At 39.8% G+C, this 21,269-nt stretch overlaps 1 protein-coding gene and 1 pseudogene across 14 annotated transcripts in view; both read right to left on the bottom strand.

Annotated features, from left to right (window-relative positions):
* MCTP1 (multiple C2 and transmembrane domain containing 1) overlaps positions 1-21,269 on the bottom strand; it is a 494,794-nt gene that overhangs the window by 463,185 nt on the left and 10,340 nt on the right. The gene's annotated exons all lie outside the window — the stretch shown is intronic.
* Positions 13,660-14,196, bottom strand: LOC115943113 (small nuclear ribonucleoprotein E pseudogene; annotated as a pseudogene).

The raw sequence follows: 21,269 nt of genomic DNA, 5'->3' as shown, positions 1-21,269 counted from the left end.
CATCACAAAGGGCCTAATATTTCTTGTTAAGGTCTTTTGACTTTATTGTGTGAGCAATGAAGAATCAGTGACACTTGTGAATAGCAAAAGAAAACAGATATATAATAAAGCTCATCTGCTATGTCATAAGTCATAAAGTCCTTTGTCTCTCACCCAGGGTTCTAGTGTCTTCTGTCAGCATCCATGAAACTGTGGCAACTAACTGGTTGACTAGCAAGAGCAGTAAAATCTCAGACCCTTTACAGTTTTTGACAGAAGAGGGGGTTTTCATTTTCAGTGCCATACAAAGAAAACAAGATTTTGAGTCAGACCAATAGAAGTTTGAATTTTGACCCATCCATTATATTCATAATCACAGATTTAGCAAATACAGGCAAGAATTTTGGATAGTGACAATTGCTGTAAAACACAACAGGGTCAAGTGAGAAAATGATGAGAAGGAGCCAGCAGTTGCAAAAAAGTGAAAGAAGAGCTTTCCAAGCAGAGGGAAAAGCAAGTGCAAAGGCCGTGAGGTGAAACATGTTTGGCTGTTAGAGGAAACTAAAGAATATCAATATGACTACCTTCTAGTTACCAAGGGAAAGAATGGTAGGAGGTTAAGGTTGCAGAAGTAGACAAAGGCCATGCAAGCCTTTGTGGTAAGGATTTTTATTTCATGAGCTATTATTACCAATGAAAGAGTAATATTTCACAGATTTCTCAAATTTAGGGGAAGTATTTAACCCCACAATTTCCATGTGGATGGTGAAATTTGGGCTGAGATTTTATGTCTTGCTGATGGATTTCTAGTTTAACGGCCTTTTCATTGAAAATCTTCTGGAAATACAGTGTATTAGAGTAGGAACCAGAATTAAATAAAGCCAAAACTTCCTTTTAAAATATTAGTGAGCACTTTAAATCTCTACTTATAGTAATAATAATAGCTAGTACTCATACTTTACCTACTACTACCTGGCTCTAAGTACTTTACATGTACTTAGTCATTTTATATTTAATCTTCACAACAATCCTAGTAAAAACAGTAGTAACAAGTACTACTATTATCTACAATAACAGATAAGGAAACTATAAGGAAACAGATAAGGAACACAGAGATTCAGAAACTTGCCTCAAATCACATATCTAGTAAGCGCCGGGGAAATGTAATTAAAAACAAAATCTCCTGCCAGCCATAGAAAAACCTTTCTGCAAAGCGAGAAAAGAAAGAAAACAGTTCTATTACTGAATGAGCATCACACCAGAACGTGATGTGCACCACAGTCATTCCCCTAAGACACTGCAAATACAGAAATAAATCTCACCCTTGTATCCAGCCAAACAGATACAGCCCATTACATACACACTCTCAAGATAAACAATAACTAGGCCCCAGGTTAGAGGACTTGATGCACCATTTGTCACATAGCGTTCATCCTAAACTCACCTGGTAATTCAGGTGATCCTCTGGGCTAGCTAACTGGCTTTACCCAGAGGAAGAATATACTTCTCACATCTTTATGACAGAAGGTAGTTTCGGGACCAGACAACCTACCAAAATTAGGCTTCCCCTCCCCCACAGAAACTGGGAGGCAGGGGTGCTATCCTCCCTGAAATGAACATTTCAAAGAGGTGCTTCACAGGTCCTCAAGAAAGATATTCCTGGGTCTTCAAGGGGGCAAAGTTTTATGTGGCAGTTTAAAAGATTTGCACTCATTTCAAAAGGACAGAGAACTTACAAGTTTTCTAAAGTAAATATTCTAAGAAAAGGCAGGAGGTAGAAGTCTCATCTGTTACTTTTAAGGAGAATTAAGCCTCTAATTTTTCATTTGCATTTACCCTTTCATAAGTTTTGTAATTGGGACCTGAACCTACGCAGTCTAGGTCTAGGATCTGTACTTTTATATTTTTTTTAATTTCTTAGGAATTCCATTCCTATTTTTCCCATATATAAAATTGCATTCCTAATTCTTACTTGTTTCTGCCTTTAGTTTGACAAATAATAGATGTGAGGAGCAACTACATCATAAACATTGGACCCCATACTGTCAACAGGACGGACTTAATTCCCAAAGACTAAACACTCTAGCAAATGCAGTGCAATTCTATCAATAATTTGGCGATCTTTCCATTTTGTAATGCATGAACAACCTTGGCAGAACAGAAAAATAAGGTCATTTTGTGTACCTTCTAGATGATTGTTGTTAAAAATAGTTTTTTATAAGTACCATACTAACATATAAATCATTCAAGGAAAGAATACTTGGCATGTTTGGAAAAATGAAAATCACCAGCTAGTACAGTAAATATGGCAGATTATAAGGCAACTACCAGAATATCCAAGAGACTAAGGGGTGAGAACACATGAGACGATTTTTAAAATTTCATCTATATAAACATCATTACCTTTTTTAGAAATAAAGATTTATTTCTAAAATATCCATTTTGTATCCATATACTCTACAAGAATTTTTATGTGCAAGTACAAGAACATTGCCAGAGGATGGGATAAGTACTTCCCTGGTATAATTTCTGAAGTTCCCACTGACAACAGTAAGTTTAACAACTCCTTTCAGAAGGGGTAGTGTATGGCCCACACAGTTCAAATTTAATAGAAAATGAACCAAGATGCAATTAAACAATGTACTCCAAACACAGATGATGCATTAAGTACCTACCTTATATTAACCTGCCACAGTGAATCTTTGTCTTTGCTCTTTCCCAATGAAAATTCATGAAAAGAATTCTAAAGAAAGGGCCAAATTGACATATATCCTTTTTATAACCACACGACACATCATTAGAATAAAATAAAGGTATATGTACCAAGAAAATAATAAATGTGTAACTCTAAACTAACACACAAAGGACTATTAAAGGTTCTGAAAAGAAGACATTTCATTTCATTGCATATGAAACACTGTGGTGGGGACGGAGAATTGTAAATTTGCCCATTTGAAAGGGTAATCCAATATCCTAACATCAGACAGTCTACTGTTTAGTTTGCAATTTTCATGATTACTAAACATACTTGTAGTCTGGGCCATAAAATACCTATTATTATATTAACTTTGTATTGAATCAGCAATAAATCCCTAGATTTTTTAACTCGCTAGACAAGTTTACTACACCTGTTAAAAATTCAGTCAATAAAAATGTGAATAACTTAGTCTCCCAAACCATAAACTATTGAAGCATTTCATGCATAAGCACACAGTTAGTAAATGGTGAAGCCAGAATTCCAACCATGAAGACTAGATCCAGAGCTTATACCTTAACCTCAAGTTTAACTATTAATAAAGCGTGTCATCCTTTCTGATCATCTACAAATGATGCCCTTCAGTATCTAATCTCAAATAAAATTAACATTGACTCTTCTATGTAAGTTATTATAGTGAGTCACATGGGCTATAACGAAACACAGACATGGATGCTATATATTCAGATCCTTAAAATATAGTGAAAAAAAAACAAAGTAATAACCAAAAAAAATTTAATTAGTGTTTAAGACAATAGAAAGATATGTTTCAATACCCAATGCATATATTAATTGCCAAGTTAAATATCTACATAGGTGCTATTGAAATTTAGAGGCAGGAGAGAAAACTCCAGGATGTTGCATTCTCAGTTCCCATCTAGCCAAGTCAATTAATCATCTTTTGGGAGCATTGTTATGCTAATTTGTATAACAATTCCAAATTATACTGACATCAGCTTTTTCCAAATTGTGGGTTACAACCCATCAGTGGGTCATAAAATCAATAAAATGGTCAAACCGGCAACTCTATTAAAAAATGGACTGGAATGGAAAACATCAGAGGTTACTCTGTGAATTTTCTTGAATTTTAAACCGTGTGTGTGTACATGGGTGTGTGTACAGAGTCTGCTGTAAAATGTATTTCTTAACATGGGCATAATCATGAACAGTTGAAGGCCAATGTTGTATTCCAAACTTACAGAGGTTGTAGGAGATTATATGAGTTAAACATTCTTGTTCCTATACAGATCTGTCCAAAGGTGAACAAACAACTTTCTAGGCTGTCAACTCAAGAGTGGCAACCACATCTTACCACTATTGTTTGTACTCCCAGCGCTAGCCCAGTGCCTGACAAAGAGCCAGTCTTCACCGTGTGATGGAGAGCTACACTGCTAAACAGAAATAACCAGACACAGTTGAGGATATTAGCATTTCCCTCAATTTTAAAGAATTGACAGGATTTTAATAACAAAGAATTGAGTAGTGGTCCTTCCTAGAATTCCTTCTTTCATTTCCTGACCATATACTAGGGCTGGGACGGAAATAAGACTAAAAGCTTTCTACTCAAGAGCAGGAAGATAATAAACTGAATGACATTGCAGAGCCAGGATAGTATCCCCCCTCCCCACCTGCAGTGCACTGACCCCACCCCCAGCCCTAAGAAGAATGGGAAAGTTCTAGGTCCTAGAGCCTGAGGCTAGAAAGTACACTGAGGACACTAAGAAGAGCTGGTGTTAACCCTTTTCTCAGAAAAGATAAAATTAGAGTGTTGTGATTTATGCTTCCTATTTTAAACAGAAACCCAAAGAACAAAGGTTAGTTAATACATATAAAGCAGAGGGTCAGAGAGAACCAGGAATTAAAGGCAGGCTAATTCCCCTAGCATCAAAATGCAGCCTTCCTTTAAGGATTGGACTCCAGAACTTCTCAACGATTCTTCCCCAAAAATCAGTGAGTCATTGCCCTCCCTAAGCAATGTGTGCATACTAGCACTAAATCAGGAAGTTTAGCCATAAACCAGTGCAAGGGAAGGTGGTTCACCTGCAGCTCAGGGCATCGATGGCTAATCGGAAACATCAGATGCTCTTAAATAAAGGGCTAAAAACTGTACTTCATGGAACTCTTCTAGTAAAATTCCACATCAGGTTCTGCCACATGGTACCTAAATGGGCAGAACCCTAGTTTGAGTCGCCTTACACCTTTCTTCTTTTGCTTTGTTCCTTGATCTACTCTTTGATATTTCTCAAAAGAAGAAGGATGAAAGAGAGTGAGGAAGGAAAGAAGAGAAAGAAGGAATAAAGAAATAAAGAAGGAAAATATGCTGGCTAACTGAACATAATAAAAAAAATTAAAAAAAACTTTTAATAAATAAATTTAGTAAATAAATAAAATTAAATTTAAAAAAAGAAGGAAAATAAATGAGGGTTTCTTTTCTAGCAAGGTGTTAGGAAACTATCCTGGAGTGCACGCAACACTATCAGGGCTGGTCTAGGGCCTGCCCGCCAGCAGACCATTCCCAGCACACCCATACTGGTCTACATATTAGGCTGTGGGCCATACTGACTCCTGGGATTTGATAGTGAAAGACTGTTGCAAAAGATTTTATTTATGTATTTATTTTACTAAAGAAATCACTTTCATTACAATCACAGTGATGTACAGGCTTGTTTGTTTCCTCCTTCTCTTTTTAGCCCGATTTCTGAAGAGTTATATTAGTCAGGGTCCAGTAAGGAAAATACACACCACTCTGGGTATTTGAAGCAAAGGGAGTATATAACGTGGGGAATTGGCTGCACGGACGGTGGAAAAGCCAAGAAGCCAAACAGGGGACCACAAGGCAACCCAGAGTTTGGCAAAAGCAGACAGTGACTGTCGCCCTTAGGATGGACAGAGGGAGGAGGTGACTGGGGCCCAGGGGTTGAGGTCACCCAGTGAAGCAAGTATCACACTGGAATGAGTTGGGGGTGCGGGGCCTGGAGGCATAGGAGACATATTACCCTGGCCAGAGCCTCTCCAAGAAGCAGAGCGGTGTCAGGAGAAATACTCCGGCTTCTCTCTTCCTACCCACCTCTCACTGCTGAACCCAGATGGGTGCAAGCTGCCAAACTTGCCAGCAGGAGTCTGAGATGAGTAGGGAGGAGGACACGGCTTGAACCTCAAAATCCTTCTCAGGGACACGAAAAGCTAATTGGTGTCTATTCCTATCCCTCTTTATTAGTCAAATTCATCATGACCTGGGAAAAAAACAAATTAAGTAGAGAGGAAAAATACTACACTCACAAGGAATGTTTGGAATTCACCAATCATAATGTCAAACACTTAGGGAGTGTTAATGTTCATTTATTCATACATTTTAGTATTTAGTGAGTTCCTTTTATAGGCCAGGCACAATCCAACATACTTGGAATACAACAGTGTGACCAGATCCACACCCTCATGGAGGAAACTAAAAAAGATGGGCACTCAAATAATCTCACTATTATAACATCCCAACTGGAAAGAGTGCTCCAAAGCAGAATATATGAAGGAAAGAACTGTAACTGGGGATTTGATCAAGTCAGGAAGACAGAGAACAGCTTCCCTGAGGATGAGCTGATAGCTGGCAAATGAGCAGACATGAACTAAATGTTCCAGGCAGAAGAAACGCATAACGGGGAGGGTTGTGACCAATAAAAGGCTCTAAATTAAGAAGAGTGTAGCGTAGGGCGCCTCGGTGGCTCAGATGGTTAAGCGTCTGCCTTTGGCTCAGGTCATGATCCCAGGGTCCTGGGATCAAGTCCTGCATCGGGCTCCCTGCTCAGTGCAGAGCCTGCTTCTCCCTCTCCCTCTGCCATTCCCTCTGCTTGTGCTCTTCTGTCTATCTCTATGTCAAATAAATAAATAAAATCTTTAAGAAAAAAAAAAAAGAGTGTAGCTTATTTGGAGGGAGCAAGAAAAACCAAGATGAGGTGCTGAAGTAGGGTCCAAAACCATAAAGAAATTTTAGGCCATATTTTTACATGCTGACTTTACATCAGCACACCCTTTACTTTACTTTTTTACCTTTAATAACATTGTTTTGTTCCAATGTAATCTGTTTTCTGTTCACATTCTATTCATGATAGGAGATTTTTATTTTGGGTAGTGAAAAAAATTTTCTTAAGTGTACCTAGAGTTTTAAAAAAAATCAGTTTAGAGAAAACCATTAAATACATATTGTACAGGTGGTGGGTAGGTATGGCAGAAACTATGAATTACTGAAGTTTAAGAAACCCTGACATAAGAATAATGTTTTTGAATTATTTTAATACTGGTAAGACATTTCACCACACTGTGGTCACTGGAAAATTTCCCTCATTACATTAACTGTCCTCAAATTCTCCTCAGAACAGATGTTGATAACAGCTTCTGGTTCAATTCATGGTATCTACCTTGAGAATGTTGCTTAATGATCGGTAAAATACAGTCTGAGGAGATGAGTAACATTAACAAGATCTCCCTCATTTTACTATTTATTTATTTATTTATTTGAGAGAGAGAGAGAGAGAGGATCTTAAGCAGGGTCTGTGCTCAGCATGGAGCTGGACATGGGGCTTGATCTCACGACCCTGAGATCATGACCTAAGCTGAAATCAAGAGGTGGACACCTAACCAACTGAGCCACCCAGGTGCTCTGTGCCTCATTTTACTTTAAAAAAATAATTTTAAGGTTAAAAAAAAAAAACACTAGCTGTTGTTTCTTTTTGTAATTGCCAGATGTATGATTCAGGATCCAGAACTGGGGTGGAGAGGGGGGAAGAAAAGTATAAAAATATAAAAATCTTACAATCTTTTGATAAATGAACTGTTGCTATATTGATATTGTTTTCTTTATTTTTCTATGAACTTATATCTATAGCTTTTACATTACACAACTGATATCACTGTTTATCTAACTTCATGTGTTTTTAAAATTTCACATTATAATAAACATTGTCCTATGCCACTAAAAATGTTTCCCAATAGCAATGAGCACACCTAGTGTCCAAATCTTGGTTTCTAATACCATTCTCCAATAGAAGGAACTAGGAATTCTTCAGGAAATGGTTATTTCTAGGGCTAGGGCAGGAAACAACAGATGAGTCTTGAGCATCTTATAGTAAGAAAGTAAGGAAATACCGAAGAAAATAAATACACATACAAAGATGGGAATAAGCCAAAGGGACACAGCCCCCAATTGAAAGAGCTCTCAATAGCCAAAGCGGGAACAATCTGAGTGAAAAAGTAAATAAATTAGTGTTGGGCTATAACACAAAATTATAACCCACATAAAATAAATATCCATGAGTCCATACTGCTATAAATCAATGATTGAATAAATAAATAATAGGGAGACTAGATAAATCGCTCCTGCTGAATTGCAAACAATTTATGTCAATACTCCACCCTCACAGAAGCGGAACATAACTTCCCAATCCCTAAGTGTAAGCTGTGCACAATGACTTCCTTCCAAGGAATACAGTACGGGAAGTGTGTGGGGGTGGGCGATAACTTTACAGAAGCCTGCCAAACACTACCTCCGGCAAGTGATCAAGGATCACATTGACTGTAATAAGTCAGGTGGATAGTATGCACCCTTGATAAGATCTGATGAGAATGGCACTCTACCTCTGTGGTCTTTCTCCCAAACCCCATAATCCCAGCCTAATAATGAGAAAAAAAAAAACATCAGACAAATCCCATTTGAGAAATATTCTACAAAATGTCTGACCATACTCCTCAAGCCTATGAAGGTTATCAAAAATAAGGAATGTCTGAAAAACTGTCATAGTCAATAGGAGTTTAAGAAAACATGACAAAATATAATTGGTATACTGGATGGGATCCCAGAACAGACAAATGACATTAGGTAAAATCTAAACAGATCTGAATGAAGTATGGACTTTAAGTTAATAATATTGTCAGTTCATTAACTGTAACAAATGTACCATAGTGATGCTAAATGTTAACAAGAGGGGAAACTGAGGGGCACCTGGGGGGCTCAGTTGGCTAAGCGACTGCCTTTGGCTCAGATCATGATCCCAGGGTCCTGGGATCAAGCCCCGCATCAGGCTCCTTGCTCAGCGGGGAGCCTGCTTCTCCCTCTCCCTCTATCTGCTACTCTACCTGCTTATGCTCTCTCTGTCAAATAAATAAGTAAATAAACTCTGAAAAAAAAAAAAGAGGGGAAACTGAGTGCTGAATATATGGGAATTTGCTGTACCATCTTTGTCATTTTTCTGTAATTACAAAACTGTTCTAAAAATAAAGTTCATTTAAAATGCATACTAATAAATGTCTTGAAAATATTTTAAATTATCACATAATAACCTACAGAGTTTATTAAATTCTTTAAGCATTTCCCTATTGTTGAATATTTGAGCCATTTCCAATTTTTCCCTGTTAAAAGTAACAGAGTGATGAACAATTATCTACATGGAGATTTTGGTTCATACCTTTGATTATGTCCAGCAATAGATTCCTAGAAGTTCATTCTATGTTTTTAAAAAAAGTCAAGATGACATATTTACCTAATTGCAATAATAACCAAAAGTATTGGAAGTCCCATTAGATTGTGCAGCTTCTCTGAAGTAAGTTCCATTCCTCTCAACGGTAAAAAAAATCCAGGATTTGCATTCAACTCCCAGCCTTATCCACCGATTCTTGCATTCATTCAATAAACACTTGAGTAGCTGCTATACTCCAGGCAAATGTACTATTAGGAATGACATTTAACCACCTTAAGACCTTATTATTTTAGAAATAATAAAAAAACACCTAATTCACAGAATTCTTAATTTGACAGCTAAAGATCATTTCCTGATCTTTGCAGTGAGATAGTATAGGAATAGTAAGTGGTAGGCGCTTTTCAACTAATTGTTTGCAACATTTGAATCTCCAGGCCACAGTGTGATTCTGTAGCTAAAAAAGATTCCTCCAACGTTAGCATTTGGTGATATTTTTAAAAATACTTAAGAACTTAAAATTTTTACTCTATAAAAAATGATTTCCTGTAGTATTTGTCTATCTCCTTTTAACTTCACTGCCCTCTGGTGCCACCTAATGCCCATCCCTCTGGCACATTTGTGTTTCTTCATCCTCCCGTAAATGTTATTTTAAGCCTGGGTGTAACCACACCAGCAAAATTTCCCTTGATTGTCTTCAGAATGTCCATGTATCACCAAACTCTTCAAAACCATTGCCATTGTTTCCATGACATCTAATTGTTTCTTCCAAAAACTTAGAGATCACTTCAAGAAATTCAACAATGGTGTCTGTTAGAATGAGTTTCTTAGAAACATTCTCTGTGATGAAGAGCTGCATGCAGATGGTTTTTTGGGGTAAAGGCAGTGCCCCTTAAGATGCCCCTGTAAAGACGTGAGGGGGGAAGGTTGGGAGGGAGAAGGTGACCCACAGTGTGGTTTCACCGGAGCTGAAATAGATCCCACCGGGAGCATTGGAGCCTGGACTGCAGAGATGCCCCAAATGGAGACAGGAGGGCTGGGCCTTTAACCTCTCATCAAGCAGTCATTGGCTCTGAGCATCCCCTTGGAGGGGGCCAACCTTGGGAGAGGCAGTTTCCCACCATCTAGGGCAATGCCCAGTGAGGGACACAGCTGTGAAGCCACACAACCTACAGCCCCAGAGGTGGGAGGAAGGGCACGTCACCAGAGGAGGGGATATGGCTGGAGCACTGAAGCTTCCACGATGGCTCTGCTCTCACTAAGTCTTTGCCTGCTCATTTACTCTTGCCAGTAGGTCTTAAGAGGATCAAGCTCTTGAAAATGAAGTCTACAATCCACAGACACTTTTTTTAATCAAGGAGACTTCTGAGAGCTTGTAGTTCGTTCCAGTTGTGAAACGGTAAGCAGAGCAGGGCAGCCCTGCATGCTACTCCTAGCACAGTGCCTAGGTAGGCACTCCGAAAATACCTTCAGAGGATACCAAAAGCACCACCATTCTTAGGCATTACACCCGCTTTTAGGAAGGAAAGGAAATGACACACAAAAATAAAAATATAAATAATATAAAAGGACCAACAATGAGATGAAGATGCCTAAATCAGTTCTCAGCAAAAAACCCAAGGGAGGACTATGTGCAGAGCTGTGAGCACAGAAAGATTTGGAATCACATTCTAAATCTGTATTTGAGAAACTGATGATTTTTGTCTATGTAACCTTGAAAAATAAAATCCCTCTAGTAGTTGTAGCAATGTGGGATATTCTCAGGAGTATAAGAGATAGCCTAACTCAAAAACGTATGGCTTTGTGAACAAAAGTTTGCATTTAACTTTCTTACGTTGGGTTCATCTATTTGTCTGTTTGTTTTTTCCAGACTTTATGTAATTGTTCTGAGTCTGACAATTTATAACATGGTAAAACTAAATCCTTTCTTTAAAAACAGAACTTTGGACTTATGCAATGTTTTATTTGAAAAAGTTCACTGTTGCATAAATATTAAGAAATTGATAAAGATGTGGTAAATATTTTTTTTAAAAGTTGCAGCTAAACAGCTCCTTGAGATATTCTTTTAATAAATGACCAAAGCTATTCAATAAATATCAGAAAACTAAAAGATAAAGTTCATTTATGTCATACCATATCATTTATCCTAGTTATTCTAATACTTTAAAAATTAAAAGTTTTTCTTGGGGCGCCTGGGTGGCTCAGTCAGTTAAGCATCTACCTTCAGCTCAGGTCATGATCCCAAGTCCGGGGATCAAGTCCCACATCAGGCTCCCTGCTCAGTGGGGAGTCTGCTTCTCCCTCTGCCCTTCACCCTGCTTGTGCTCTCTCTTGCTTGCTCTCTCTCTCAAATAAATAAATAAAATCTTTAAAAAAAAAATAAAAGTTAGAAGTTTTTCTTCAATTAATAGAAAAATTATTTACTAATTATTCAATTTGATTTCACATTTGTGGGGTATCTATTATGTGCAAGGCATATATTCAGCAAAGGGAGTAACTAAAAGTGGCCCCTTCGGAGGAGACACTCCACTTGGGCTGTGGTGAAGAAACATTTTCAAGTGTAGGAAGGCCTCATTACAAAACTATTATCTGTAAAGTGCAGGCAGCCCCTGGGTTTCCTGAACTGGTGAGGTTCCAGAAAGCTGTTTACTGACTTCATCGGCCCAGGGAAGCAATGTTACAAATGGGGCTGGTTTCCAGATGAGACCTCCTAATACAGTCCTAGCAGCTCCAGCCCAAGTTCTGGGGGCAAGAAATTATAAGGGACAGGAGGAGAACACGGTAGGTTGCTCACTCCTTTGCCAGATCCAGTCATTCTGCAGCAAAGCTCGGGATCAAAGAAAGTCTTCAGACAGCATTCTCCCTTCCCGCACACCTCCGCTCAAAGTTCTACTATTTTCCAGCCTCTTTGCACACCTGCCGACTACTAAGTTCTGCAGCAGCCCCTCAGGCCCAGGTCACCGCCCCAAATTCGACAGATCAAGCTAATTCATCCCACTCCCGCCAACTTCACCCACCTCCATCAAAATTTAGTTTTCTATCCAGGAATGAGGAGGAAAGAATCTAAGTGAATTAATTCATGCTAAAGTAGGAATGATCAGTCCTTAAGGCTCCAGAAGACAAGGGTGTAACTTTTAAAGGAAATAAATACCTGTTAAGTCAAATGTTGGAGAATAACAGCCTATTAACAGTGATGGGGGGGGAGGGCAGGCAGCATAGGAGAATAATGAATATGTATTGAGCATTTACCATGTGGCAGGAACTCACTCTAAAGAACACCATCGGGTAAGTGCGTTATTCTCCCAGTTTTACAGAAGAGAAATGTGGGGTTTGGAGGGGCTAGCACCTTAGTGAGCTCCGGAAGACACTCTGCCCAGTCCTCTCTCTGCCATGGTGAAGTCAACCAGTAGGGTCTTCACCCCAGGGGTGGACAGCTTACCTCAGCCGTTCTTCCTTTGCACGATTCCTTCTCTTCCTTTTTGCTGAAACTAGAGATCCTCGAAAGGCAAATTTTTTCCAGAGTGTGACAGTCAGGACAATAGAGAAACTAAGGCAGTGATGGATGAATACTACTAAAGCATATCTGTATAAATGAAACTGCTTCTAAGTGGGGTGTAAATCAGGACTTGCTCGTATACTAGACTCTGTAAAAGGAGAAGACAGTATTTTTTTTTTAAAGATTTTATTTATTTATTTGACAGAGAGAGAGATAGCGAGAGCAGGAACACAAGCAGGGGGAATGGGAGAGGGAGAAGCAGGCTTCCTGCCGAGCAGGGAGCCCGATGTGGGACTCGATCCCAGGACCCTGGGATCATGACCTGAGCCGAAGGCAGATGCTTAACGACTGAGCCACCCACGCGCCCCGAGAAGACAGTATTTTAACTTCCTCAGTATATTTATCCCCAAGCATCAGTATCTATCTATGGAAAGTATGATTTATAGGGTCTTTTCCAACACTCTAGGCCTCAATTAATGAGAGAGGCTTTAAGTTAACTCAAGTGTTATCATTTGTACCAAGGCTGACTTTAAAACTACTCATCTCATTACTATGGCTTTACAATAGTATAGAAAGGCATTAAAAAAGGAATCTGACATACTTTTTTATTCTATACACTATGCTCATTTTACATTAAAAACACAGGAAAAACAGTCACACCAGCCCTGTGCCCCAGGCCAGTAACTAGATCCAGTAGCTCACAGATCAATGTTCTAGGTGCCTGATCATTCATCTTCCCAACTGCTGATTATTGACACAACCCCAAGTGCACATGGGAAATTTTTGCTTGCCCACAGCAATATTTTTTTAATGAAAACAATCCCATAGCATTTATTGTCATCTAGTAATAACATGAAGGTAATCAAAACAATGTGAACAAATGTTTTACAACTATACTCCCAAAAAAGAACATTTAAAAAAACAAACTACATGGCCTTCTCAAGAATTTCTCACTTCATTGATCATTTCTAGTTGGAGACACTTTGGAGCAGGGTAATATTATCTCCCTTTGGCATGATCCGACCCAGCTATTTTCTTGACTTTGTTTTAGAATGAATCTCTCCTGCATTACCCAATACAAGGTTCATGTACTCATCAAAACCAATGACACAGCCCTCTATCTGCATGTTCACTTGTTCATAAAGCCACACCTCAATCCGAGATCTATTTTGCAAGTATCTGAAGATGCGATTGATGGGCTGTGCCATCACCTTCTGTGCTTTCTGGCTCTGGCCACTGTATGCCATGATGGAAGCTGACAAAGATCACATGCTATCTCAGAAAATGCCCACAGCAATCTGATTTGCCTTTAAGGACCTGCTTCTCTCCCATTTTCAATTCCCATGGTTTAGGTTGGGTTCCCCTCACTCTGGGGCTCCAAGGTACACCCATGACCTGGCCAAGCACCTCATCCCCTGGCCACAAGGAGTAGAGTAAGAGCCCAATCATTCCAGTGAGACTCCCTCCAAAGAACTGTGCACCAAGGGCTGCCGGAGGAAACAACCTGAGAGGGAAGATGCCCAGAGTCAAGGAATTCTGAGCGAAGGTAAGAAGGAGGGGAGGGGCAGAGACAGAGAGAGCTGATGGTATTGTTTGAAGCTCTGCGTCCAGCCTGCTCTGGGTCTTTTCAGGGGTGAGCCAATATACCCTCTGTTGTAGCCATAGCCAGGAAGAGTTGAGCTTCTGTCACTTACAAGGAAAGAGTCCTTAATAAGACATCTCTGTCTGGGCTCCATTCATCTCATTAGACATCTGCATTCCTGCCCACTTCTCCCCAGATGTTCCATTATGATGGGAACCACTGTGTGCTCCTGAGCCTGGCCCACCTGGCAGAACCCACAGGCCCAGCCTCAGTAGCAGGTGCATCTCCTGGCTCCTGGCACACCAGGCATCAGTTGTCCAGCAGGCCCTCACACTGCCCCCAACCCCCAGCTCCACCTGCCCTCCTTCTCATAGGCTGCTGTCCCAAGCAGAGAATCAGGCTTCGAGGCAGGGAGCTCCAGGTTAGGTCTATGGCTGGTTTCTTTTGGAGGGAATTAAGGATGATTCCATTTGTCAAGGCCCAGAGCACATAGCACAGATCCACATCCCTCTGAATTAGCCACCTCTTAGGTTTGAGAACTGCCTTCTAACTTAAACAAAAACTCTTTCTTCAAAATGACTCCAGAGTGTGGGCTTTTACCTTTTCTAGCACATTTATTTCTAAACCATGGCCATGGGATCACTGAGAGAAAACTAGTAGAGAGAGCTGAGGGGACAGAAGTCTATTCACACTAGTGCTGGCGCAAACTAGACCAACAGCAGTTACCATGAGGTAACTGAGCCTCTGTATCTCCTATGAAGAGGAATCCCCATGGTTTCATTTACTTAACAGTGGGTGTCTACAGTACCTGATAGTGACATTTATCTTTTGTGTATTTTTACTATTTCCCCAACTAAGAGGACAAATCTCTGGAGGGCAGGGGCAAGGATCCATAGAAGCTAGAACAGAGACATGTGAGTGTAGCCCATAGGCAGCAAATGTTGACTCCTGAGGAGGAGAACTAACAGGATTCCACATCACATCCTCTAGTAAAGAAATCTTGCTTTTCAGTGGTTCAGTCCCAAAGACGACTCTATACAAGGGAACAGAAATCAACTTTCAGGCAACAGAACCCAATATTAACAATAAACTCCAGTTGTGACCAAATTAGGGTTCCAATTATGTACTGGTCTCAGTAAATGCTACAGGCCACAACTAGCTTTTTATTTCTGGGCACATCTGCTTGTCTTTCTAGGAAGCCAATCTATAGTTCTGTCCTTCTGAGAACCAATCCATGTCCCCTGCAAGTTTCTGGGATAAATAAATATAAAAGGTCATGGTTGAAAATTCAAAGACTCAGGTTTTGATTTTTTTTGTAGTGCTAATGGGGCCATCTTACTTCATGAGAGCTATCACTGAGTCTTCCTTTTAACCCAAGGGTACTAACGGAGGTTTTTGGAGTCCATGGGTTGGAAGTCATTGATTTCCATGCTTGAAGGTGAATCAGTAATAATGGATTTGTGTACATTTGTATTTCTTTATGAAGAGAATGCAGGTCATCACTGTGGTTGGCTGGAGAGATCAAAGCTTGATTGGCAGGCCTCACTTGGGCAGGTCTTGGTATAATTTCTGAGCCCTCATTTGCTGGACATGCTAGAATCCATACCCTGAGCTTTCATAAAGTAGCAAATAGGCTGCTGATACTACTACTTCAGGTTTGATTGATGGACTAGAGCCTCATAGAGGAGTTGTTATAGTTCCTTTTTTTTTTCCCCTACTGCAACACTGTATAATAAATATCATGGTGAGGTTTTATACCCTTTAAGCTTTCCTTGTTGCTTAGGCACTACAGCCAATCTGTTTCCCAAAGGTGAATATTGGCTGTACATGAATATATAAAACTTAGATTTTATATCTAAGAAAATACATAGGAAAACATAAAACTTAAATCTCTCTGCCCATGTTTCAGATCTGTTCAACAAGCAGTCTTCCTAACTACCCATGATTATGTTAACAAAATATACAGATTTAAATGTACACCTCCTTACAGAATCCCTTCCCAAGGTTCTTCATTTTTTTTCCCCATCCTAACTTCAGGAAAGAAATAGGAAGCTCACAAAATAGATGTCTTCCATAATTTACCGCTGTAACATCTAAATCACTGGGCTTTATCTCATTTTCATCTCTACTTAGGCTGGGAAATGTGCTGTCTCTGAGAATCTCTCCCCTGAGTACTGACAAGGGGAGATTAGATTGCATTTCCTGCCTTCATTTACCTTCCAAAAGTGCGCAATAAAAAGGCAATAGGAAGAATGAAATGGCTTGTTTTTCCAGGGGGAAAGATATTTCTATTTCTTACAGACATTTTTAAAATACAACATCTTAGGAGAGGGAAGTAGCCCCAACTAACATTTCTATGTCTTCACAAACCACATCTGTGAGCACAATGTGTCTCCACAGGTAGCAGCAAAGACCAGCTATTCCCAGACCAAAGTCACGAACTCCCTGAAGATGGTTCTCCTCTTCATAGAGGAGCATCAGAGCTCTCAAGATGGCTTCAGAACTTGTGAAAGTCCACATCTCCCCATGGCCCACAAGGTCCTGCATAACCTGGCCCCGGCCAACAGTTCCAGACTGATCCCCCATACTTTTCTTCTTACTGAACTCTGGCTGCCTGGGCAAACTTTCTCTAAGTGCCTTCTGCTATACTGTCCAGTGCCCAGAACTATCTGCCACATCCCTTACTTCCTTCTGCTCCCCCAAATCTGGCCAACTCCTGTTCATTCTTTGCACCTTAAATGTCACTTCTTCAGGAAAGCCTTCCCTGCCCCTCTCCTTCCTGCAAGCTTAGGCTGGGACCACTTACAATTGATTATCTGTAGTTCTCTGTACTCCTCTGAATCCATTATTACAATTATAATGGAACATGATTTGTGTATTTTAAAAACTGTAATGGAAATTTCTCCTACTAGACCATAAACTCTCGGAGAGCAGGAACTGATGTGTCTTCTTTATCAAGGTATTAACAAGATACCATGTCTACCATAGTGTAGGATATTTCATAAATATGTGAGGAAGGGAGAGAGAAAGGAAGAGAGATCTAGTACCAAAATTGTTGGTACGGTAGCAGAAGGAGATCTTCCAGCTACATATATACATCTGGGGCTGGTTCATCATAGAAAACATTTAACCAAATCTTTTCACCATTCCAAGATATCTAGAAAAGCCAGCGCTTGTGAGCAGATGTAGCAACTTCAGTGTGGAGGAAAGCCATGCATCATGGCATTTAGACTCATGAGTTTTGGAGCCAACCACTTAACTTACTCAGGTACAAAAATCCCAGCTCCACCACTTACCAGCTATGTGACCCGAGCAACTTCCTCACCCTTTCTGAGCCTCCACTGATTTATCTAGAAAATGAGGCTAGGAATTCTGGCCTCTTCTAGAGTTGTCTCCAAGCCTAGAAGAAGTAATGCCTGCAAAGCACTCACGACTAAGACTTTAGTGCCATTATTATTATTACCAAGAAACATTAGAAGTCTTACCAAATTCAGAAGATATATCTCGCCTTTTTCTTGCTAAAGGAATATACCCTAACCAGGCATAGTCACGGACAACTAGTTGCTTAGACAACAAGCTGTTTTCCTGCCCAGAGATCCTAACACATAGACTAACTGCAGGATGCACAGCTTTATTCTTCACAGGCATTTAACAACATGATTGGAAGTCCAGATACATGTATGGAACTCACAACAAGAATGATCTGAAAAATGTTCACTTAGGAGCTCTCAGAACTGAGTGTGCAAATAGACAAACTAGCCCATTCACACTCACTCTTTCTGGATACTTTCCTCCAACCAATAATAGCACATTCTTCCAGTTGTCTCTCCAAAACAAAGTTAAGACTCAGGCCCTTTGGTAAGACTGGTGTTAAAGGAATGTCAGAATCAACCACGAATCAGTGGTTTGGGTACCAGTCATGTACCCGGCACTGGTGCATGGATGTGGCCTCGCTAACCAGTGGAGCAGGGGGTTTCCGGAAACTATGGCCTGGCAGAAATCAGATGTCTGCTACGCATGCTCTTCCACTTACTAGCTATGGACAGAACTTGGACTGCATACAAACTGGCCTCTCTAATCATCTTCCATATATAAAATGCACTGATAATTCCTCTCTGTAAAAACCGCTGTGAGGTTTTGAGTGAGATAAAACACACAATCTATAACAACTATTTGAGATACCATGTAAACAATGCCCAGCAAATAAATCTACTTCATTTCATAGCCTTTCTCTAATATCATGCCTTTCACAGGATAAGAAAGCCTTAATGAGAGAAGCCGGGGAGGCTGTAAAATATAGATAATACATAATTATAAGGGTCTCATAACTTACAAAGCATTCCTAATAACAATATCAATAACAGAAATAGTGGTGATGATCTAGCAGGGTTACCTGATGAGGAAGAATTTTTTTTAAAGTAAGATGGACGTTCAAAAGTTGCTAGCAATATCTTTATCTAGCAGTCAAAGAGAGCTAAGAGGACTTAAGAGTAAGAAGTAAGTGGGAGAGCTAGGATTATGCCGGACACCAAAATCTTCTGTTACATTCTGTACTTGTTAAGAGATAACCTTCAGATAAGAAAGGGCATGGGGCCTGGGAAACTGGAAAAGGAAAAGAAGGAAATGGCCGAAGAGCTGTAATGTTACTACTGAGATGGGGACAAAGACAAGGCTTTAAAACTTCATCCAAACTTCCCCCTGGAGTTCCATTTCCCTAGGCTGGGCTCCTTGGGCACAACCTACTTCAGAGAGCCTTCCTTTGTAGAATCCAAATTATACTGATGTGTGACTTTGGAGCAGTCCCTTAATCTCCTATAACTCAGTTTCCTCATCTGGAGAATGCAAAAGGTAATGAACCTACTTCAGAAAGTATTGTAGTAGATAAATGAGCTAATATATATAAAGCACCTAGAATAGTGCCAATACATAATAAATACTCTGTAGGTTTAGTGATTTTTAAGAGCAGGTATAAAGTGTCATTTTAAAATGGCACCAAGATGAGAGGCCCTGTGGTTGGTGGGCCAAAGGTCAGAGGTGAAAGGATACAATTACAAAGAGAGCCCAGCGCAGGTGGGTGGGGGAGGACCACACTCAGCATGTCCTCCCTCATGTGACCTAACTTCAGAAGCTGGAACATGTACTGCGATTTTACAAAAGTTAATTCAAATGCAGGGTCATAAAGCCAAGCCATACCACTAGAAAGCAGTTCATGGGCACTTAAGCAAAACTAGTTTCCATGACCAATTTCTAGCACCATTTTACAAACAAAATTTGTGTAGCTACTGAAAACTCACATTGGATTTATATGCCTAAAAGAAAAGAATAGATTTTAAAGTATGAAATGGACACAAATAAATACACCACTCGGGATGCTATCCAGATAAAATTAAGAGGATGAAAAAAGTAACAAAATGGCATAAGAACATATTTTCAAAAACAGTCAATGAGAATCGGTAGCAATATTAACAGAAAACAGAACATTTTTTAAGCAGCCAACAAAAACAAAGGCCTAACTCAGTTATTCTCTGACTTGTCTTTTGAGGTGATTTCACAAAATGAGCTTCCTCATGAGTATCAGGAATATCCTCAGATGAGAATACATCTTTACAATCCTAAAGGTATCACTTTTTCTCTAATTAAAACATGAACTATATCAATAATGAAGCTCGCCAAAACACCTCCCTAGTTTTAGCTCTAAGGATGTCTTTGTGAGGCTAATGCCAGGCCCAGCTTGAAAATACTAACGGTAGATACTGGTTATTGTGAATTCTAGGTTTCAAAAGCTTAAGGGAATGATTCTTTTCCATAGTGGCTATAAATAAGATAGCTACTTAGGAAAGAATAATCATTCCGCTGAAGAAAAGGCATTCCTTATACATTAGTTCAAATTCAAAATAAGATTACTCATTCCCTTTGCAGAACACACCCCACAGTAAACCATGAAAATTGCTGATTGGTTTTTTTCTTCTCTCTCTTTGGCTGAGCTGGTTATTGTACAACTACTCAGACTACATAGACTTAAACCAGTTGTAAAGACAAAGTTATCATTGAAATGTAGTACTGTCACATTAAATTTAGAAGTGGAAGAATATTGGGGTGCCTGGCTGGCTCAGTCGGTAGAGCATATGACTCTTAATCTCAGGGTCATCAGGTTCAAGCCCCATGTTGGTCATGGAGCCTACTGAAAATAAAAATAAAAATAAAAATAAAATAAAATAAAATAAAGAAGTAGAAGAATATCGGCGTTGTGGTCATCTTTGGCCCCAGGGGAAAATAGTATGTGTGTGAAAGACTAGGTATGTATATACAACATACCTGGTGAAGACGTAACTGTGTGGGTGTGAGTACAGCAAATGTCAAAGCAGTGCAAAATGTCAAAACATCACAGGAGCTAATTACTTAAACCTCACACTAAGCAAAAAATTATAAAAACTTCTAATAAAAAAGTGCCTGACGTTCCGTTTTTATTTTCCCTGCCCATGTTCCCAGAAAGAAAGAAAAGTAAAACAGCTGAAAGGCAGGGAGCAGCAGGGCAGAGAATGAAGAGCCAAGACCCACGTAATACCCCACCAGGGAAGTCCTGTGAGAGGTAAACAGCCTAACCATGGTTGATAATCCAAAATACACAAAAATCCCTTCCTAGTAAGTTCCATATAGTTCTTCCTCCTGTTCTGGCATATACCCAGGGAGAAAAAAAGTTCAAGTCAGAGAAAGTGAAAATGTCAGGCAGAGAGGAATAAATATAAGATCACTTAACAAAGCTGTATCTTCCTTGAAAAGAGGCAGAGGGCATGGGGCCTGGGAAACTGGAAAAGGAAAAGACTCTCCGCCTGGTCCCCGGCCTCACTCAGCTGATCCCCACAGAGCAGGCCAGAGAGTCACAAAAGCCCCAGCTGGGTCTAGAGTAAATGAATGCTGTCTAGGGGGACAAAGGGAGCAGGAAAGGATTGAGGGGTGACAACCAAAATGGTTAGGTAAATGGTTTTTTCACTTGGC

This window comes from Leptonychotes weddellii, chromosome 7 (genome assembly GCF_054177405.1).
Source record: "Leptonychotes weddellii isolate Sample4059 chromosome 7, ASM5417740v2, whole genome shotgun sequence".
NCBI lineage: Eukaryota > Metazoa > Chordata > Mammalia > Carnivora > Phocidae > Leptonychotes > Leptonychotes weddellii.
The sequence above is the reverse complement of the archived record's forward strand: the minus strand, read 5'-3'. Positions and strand labels throughout refer to the sequence as shown.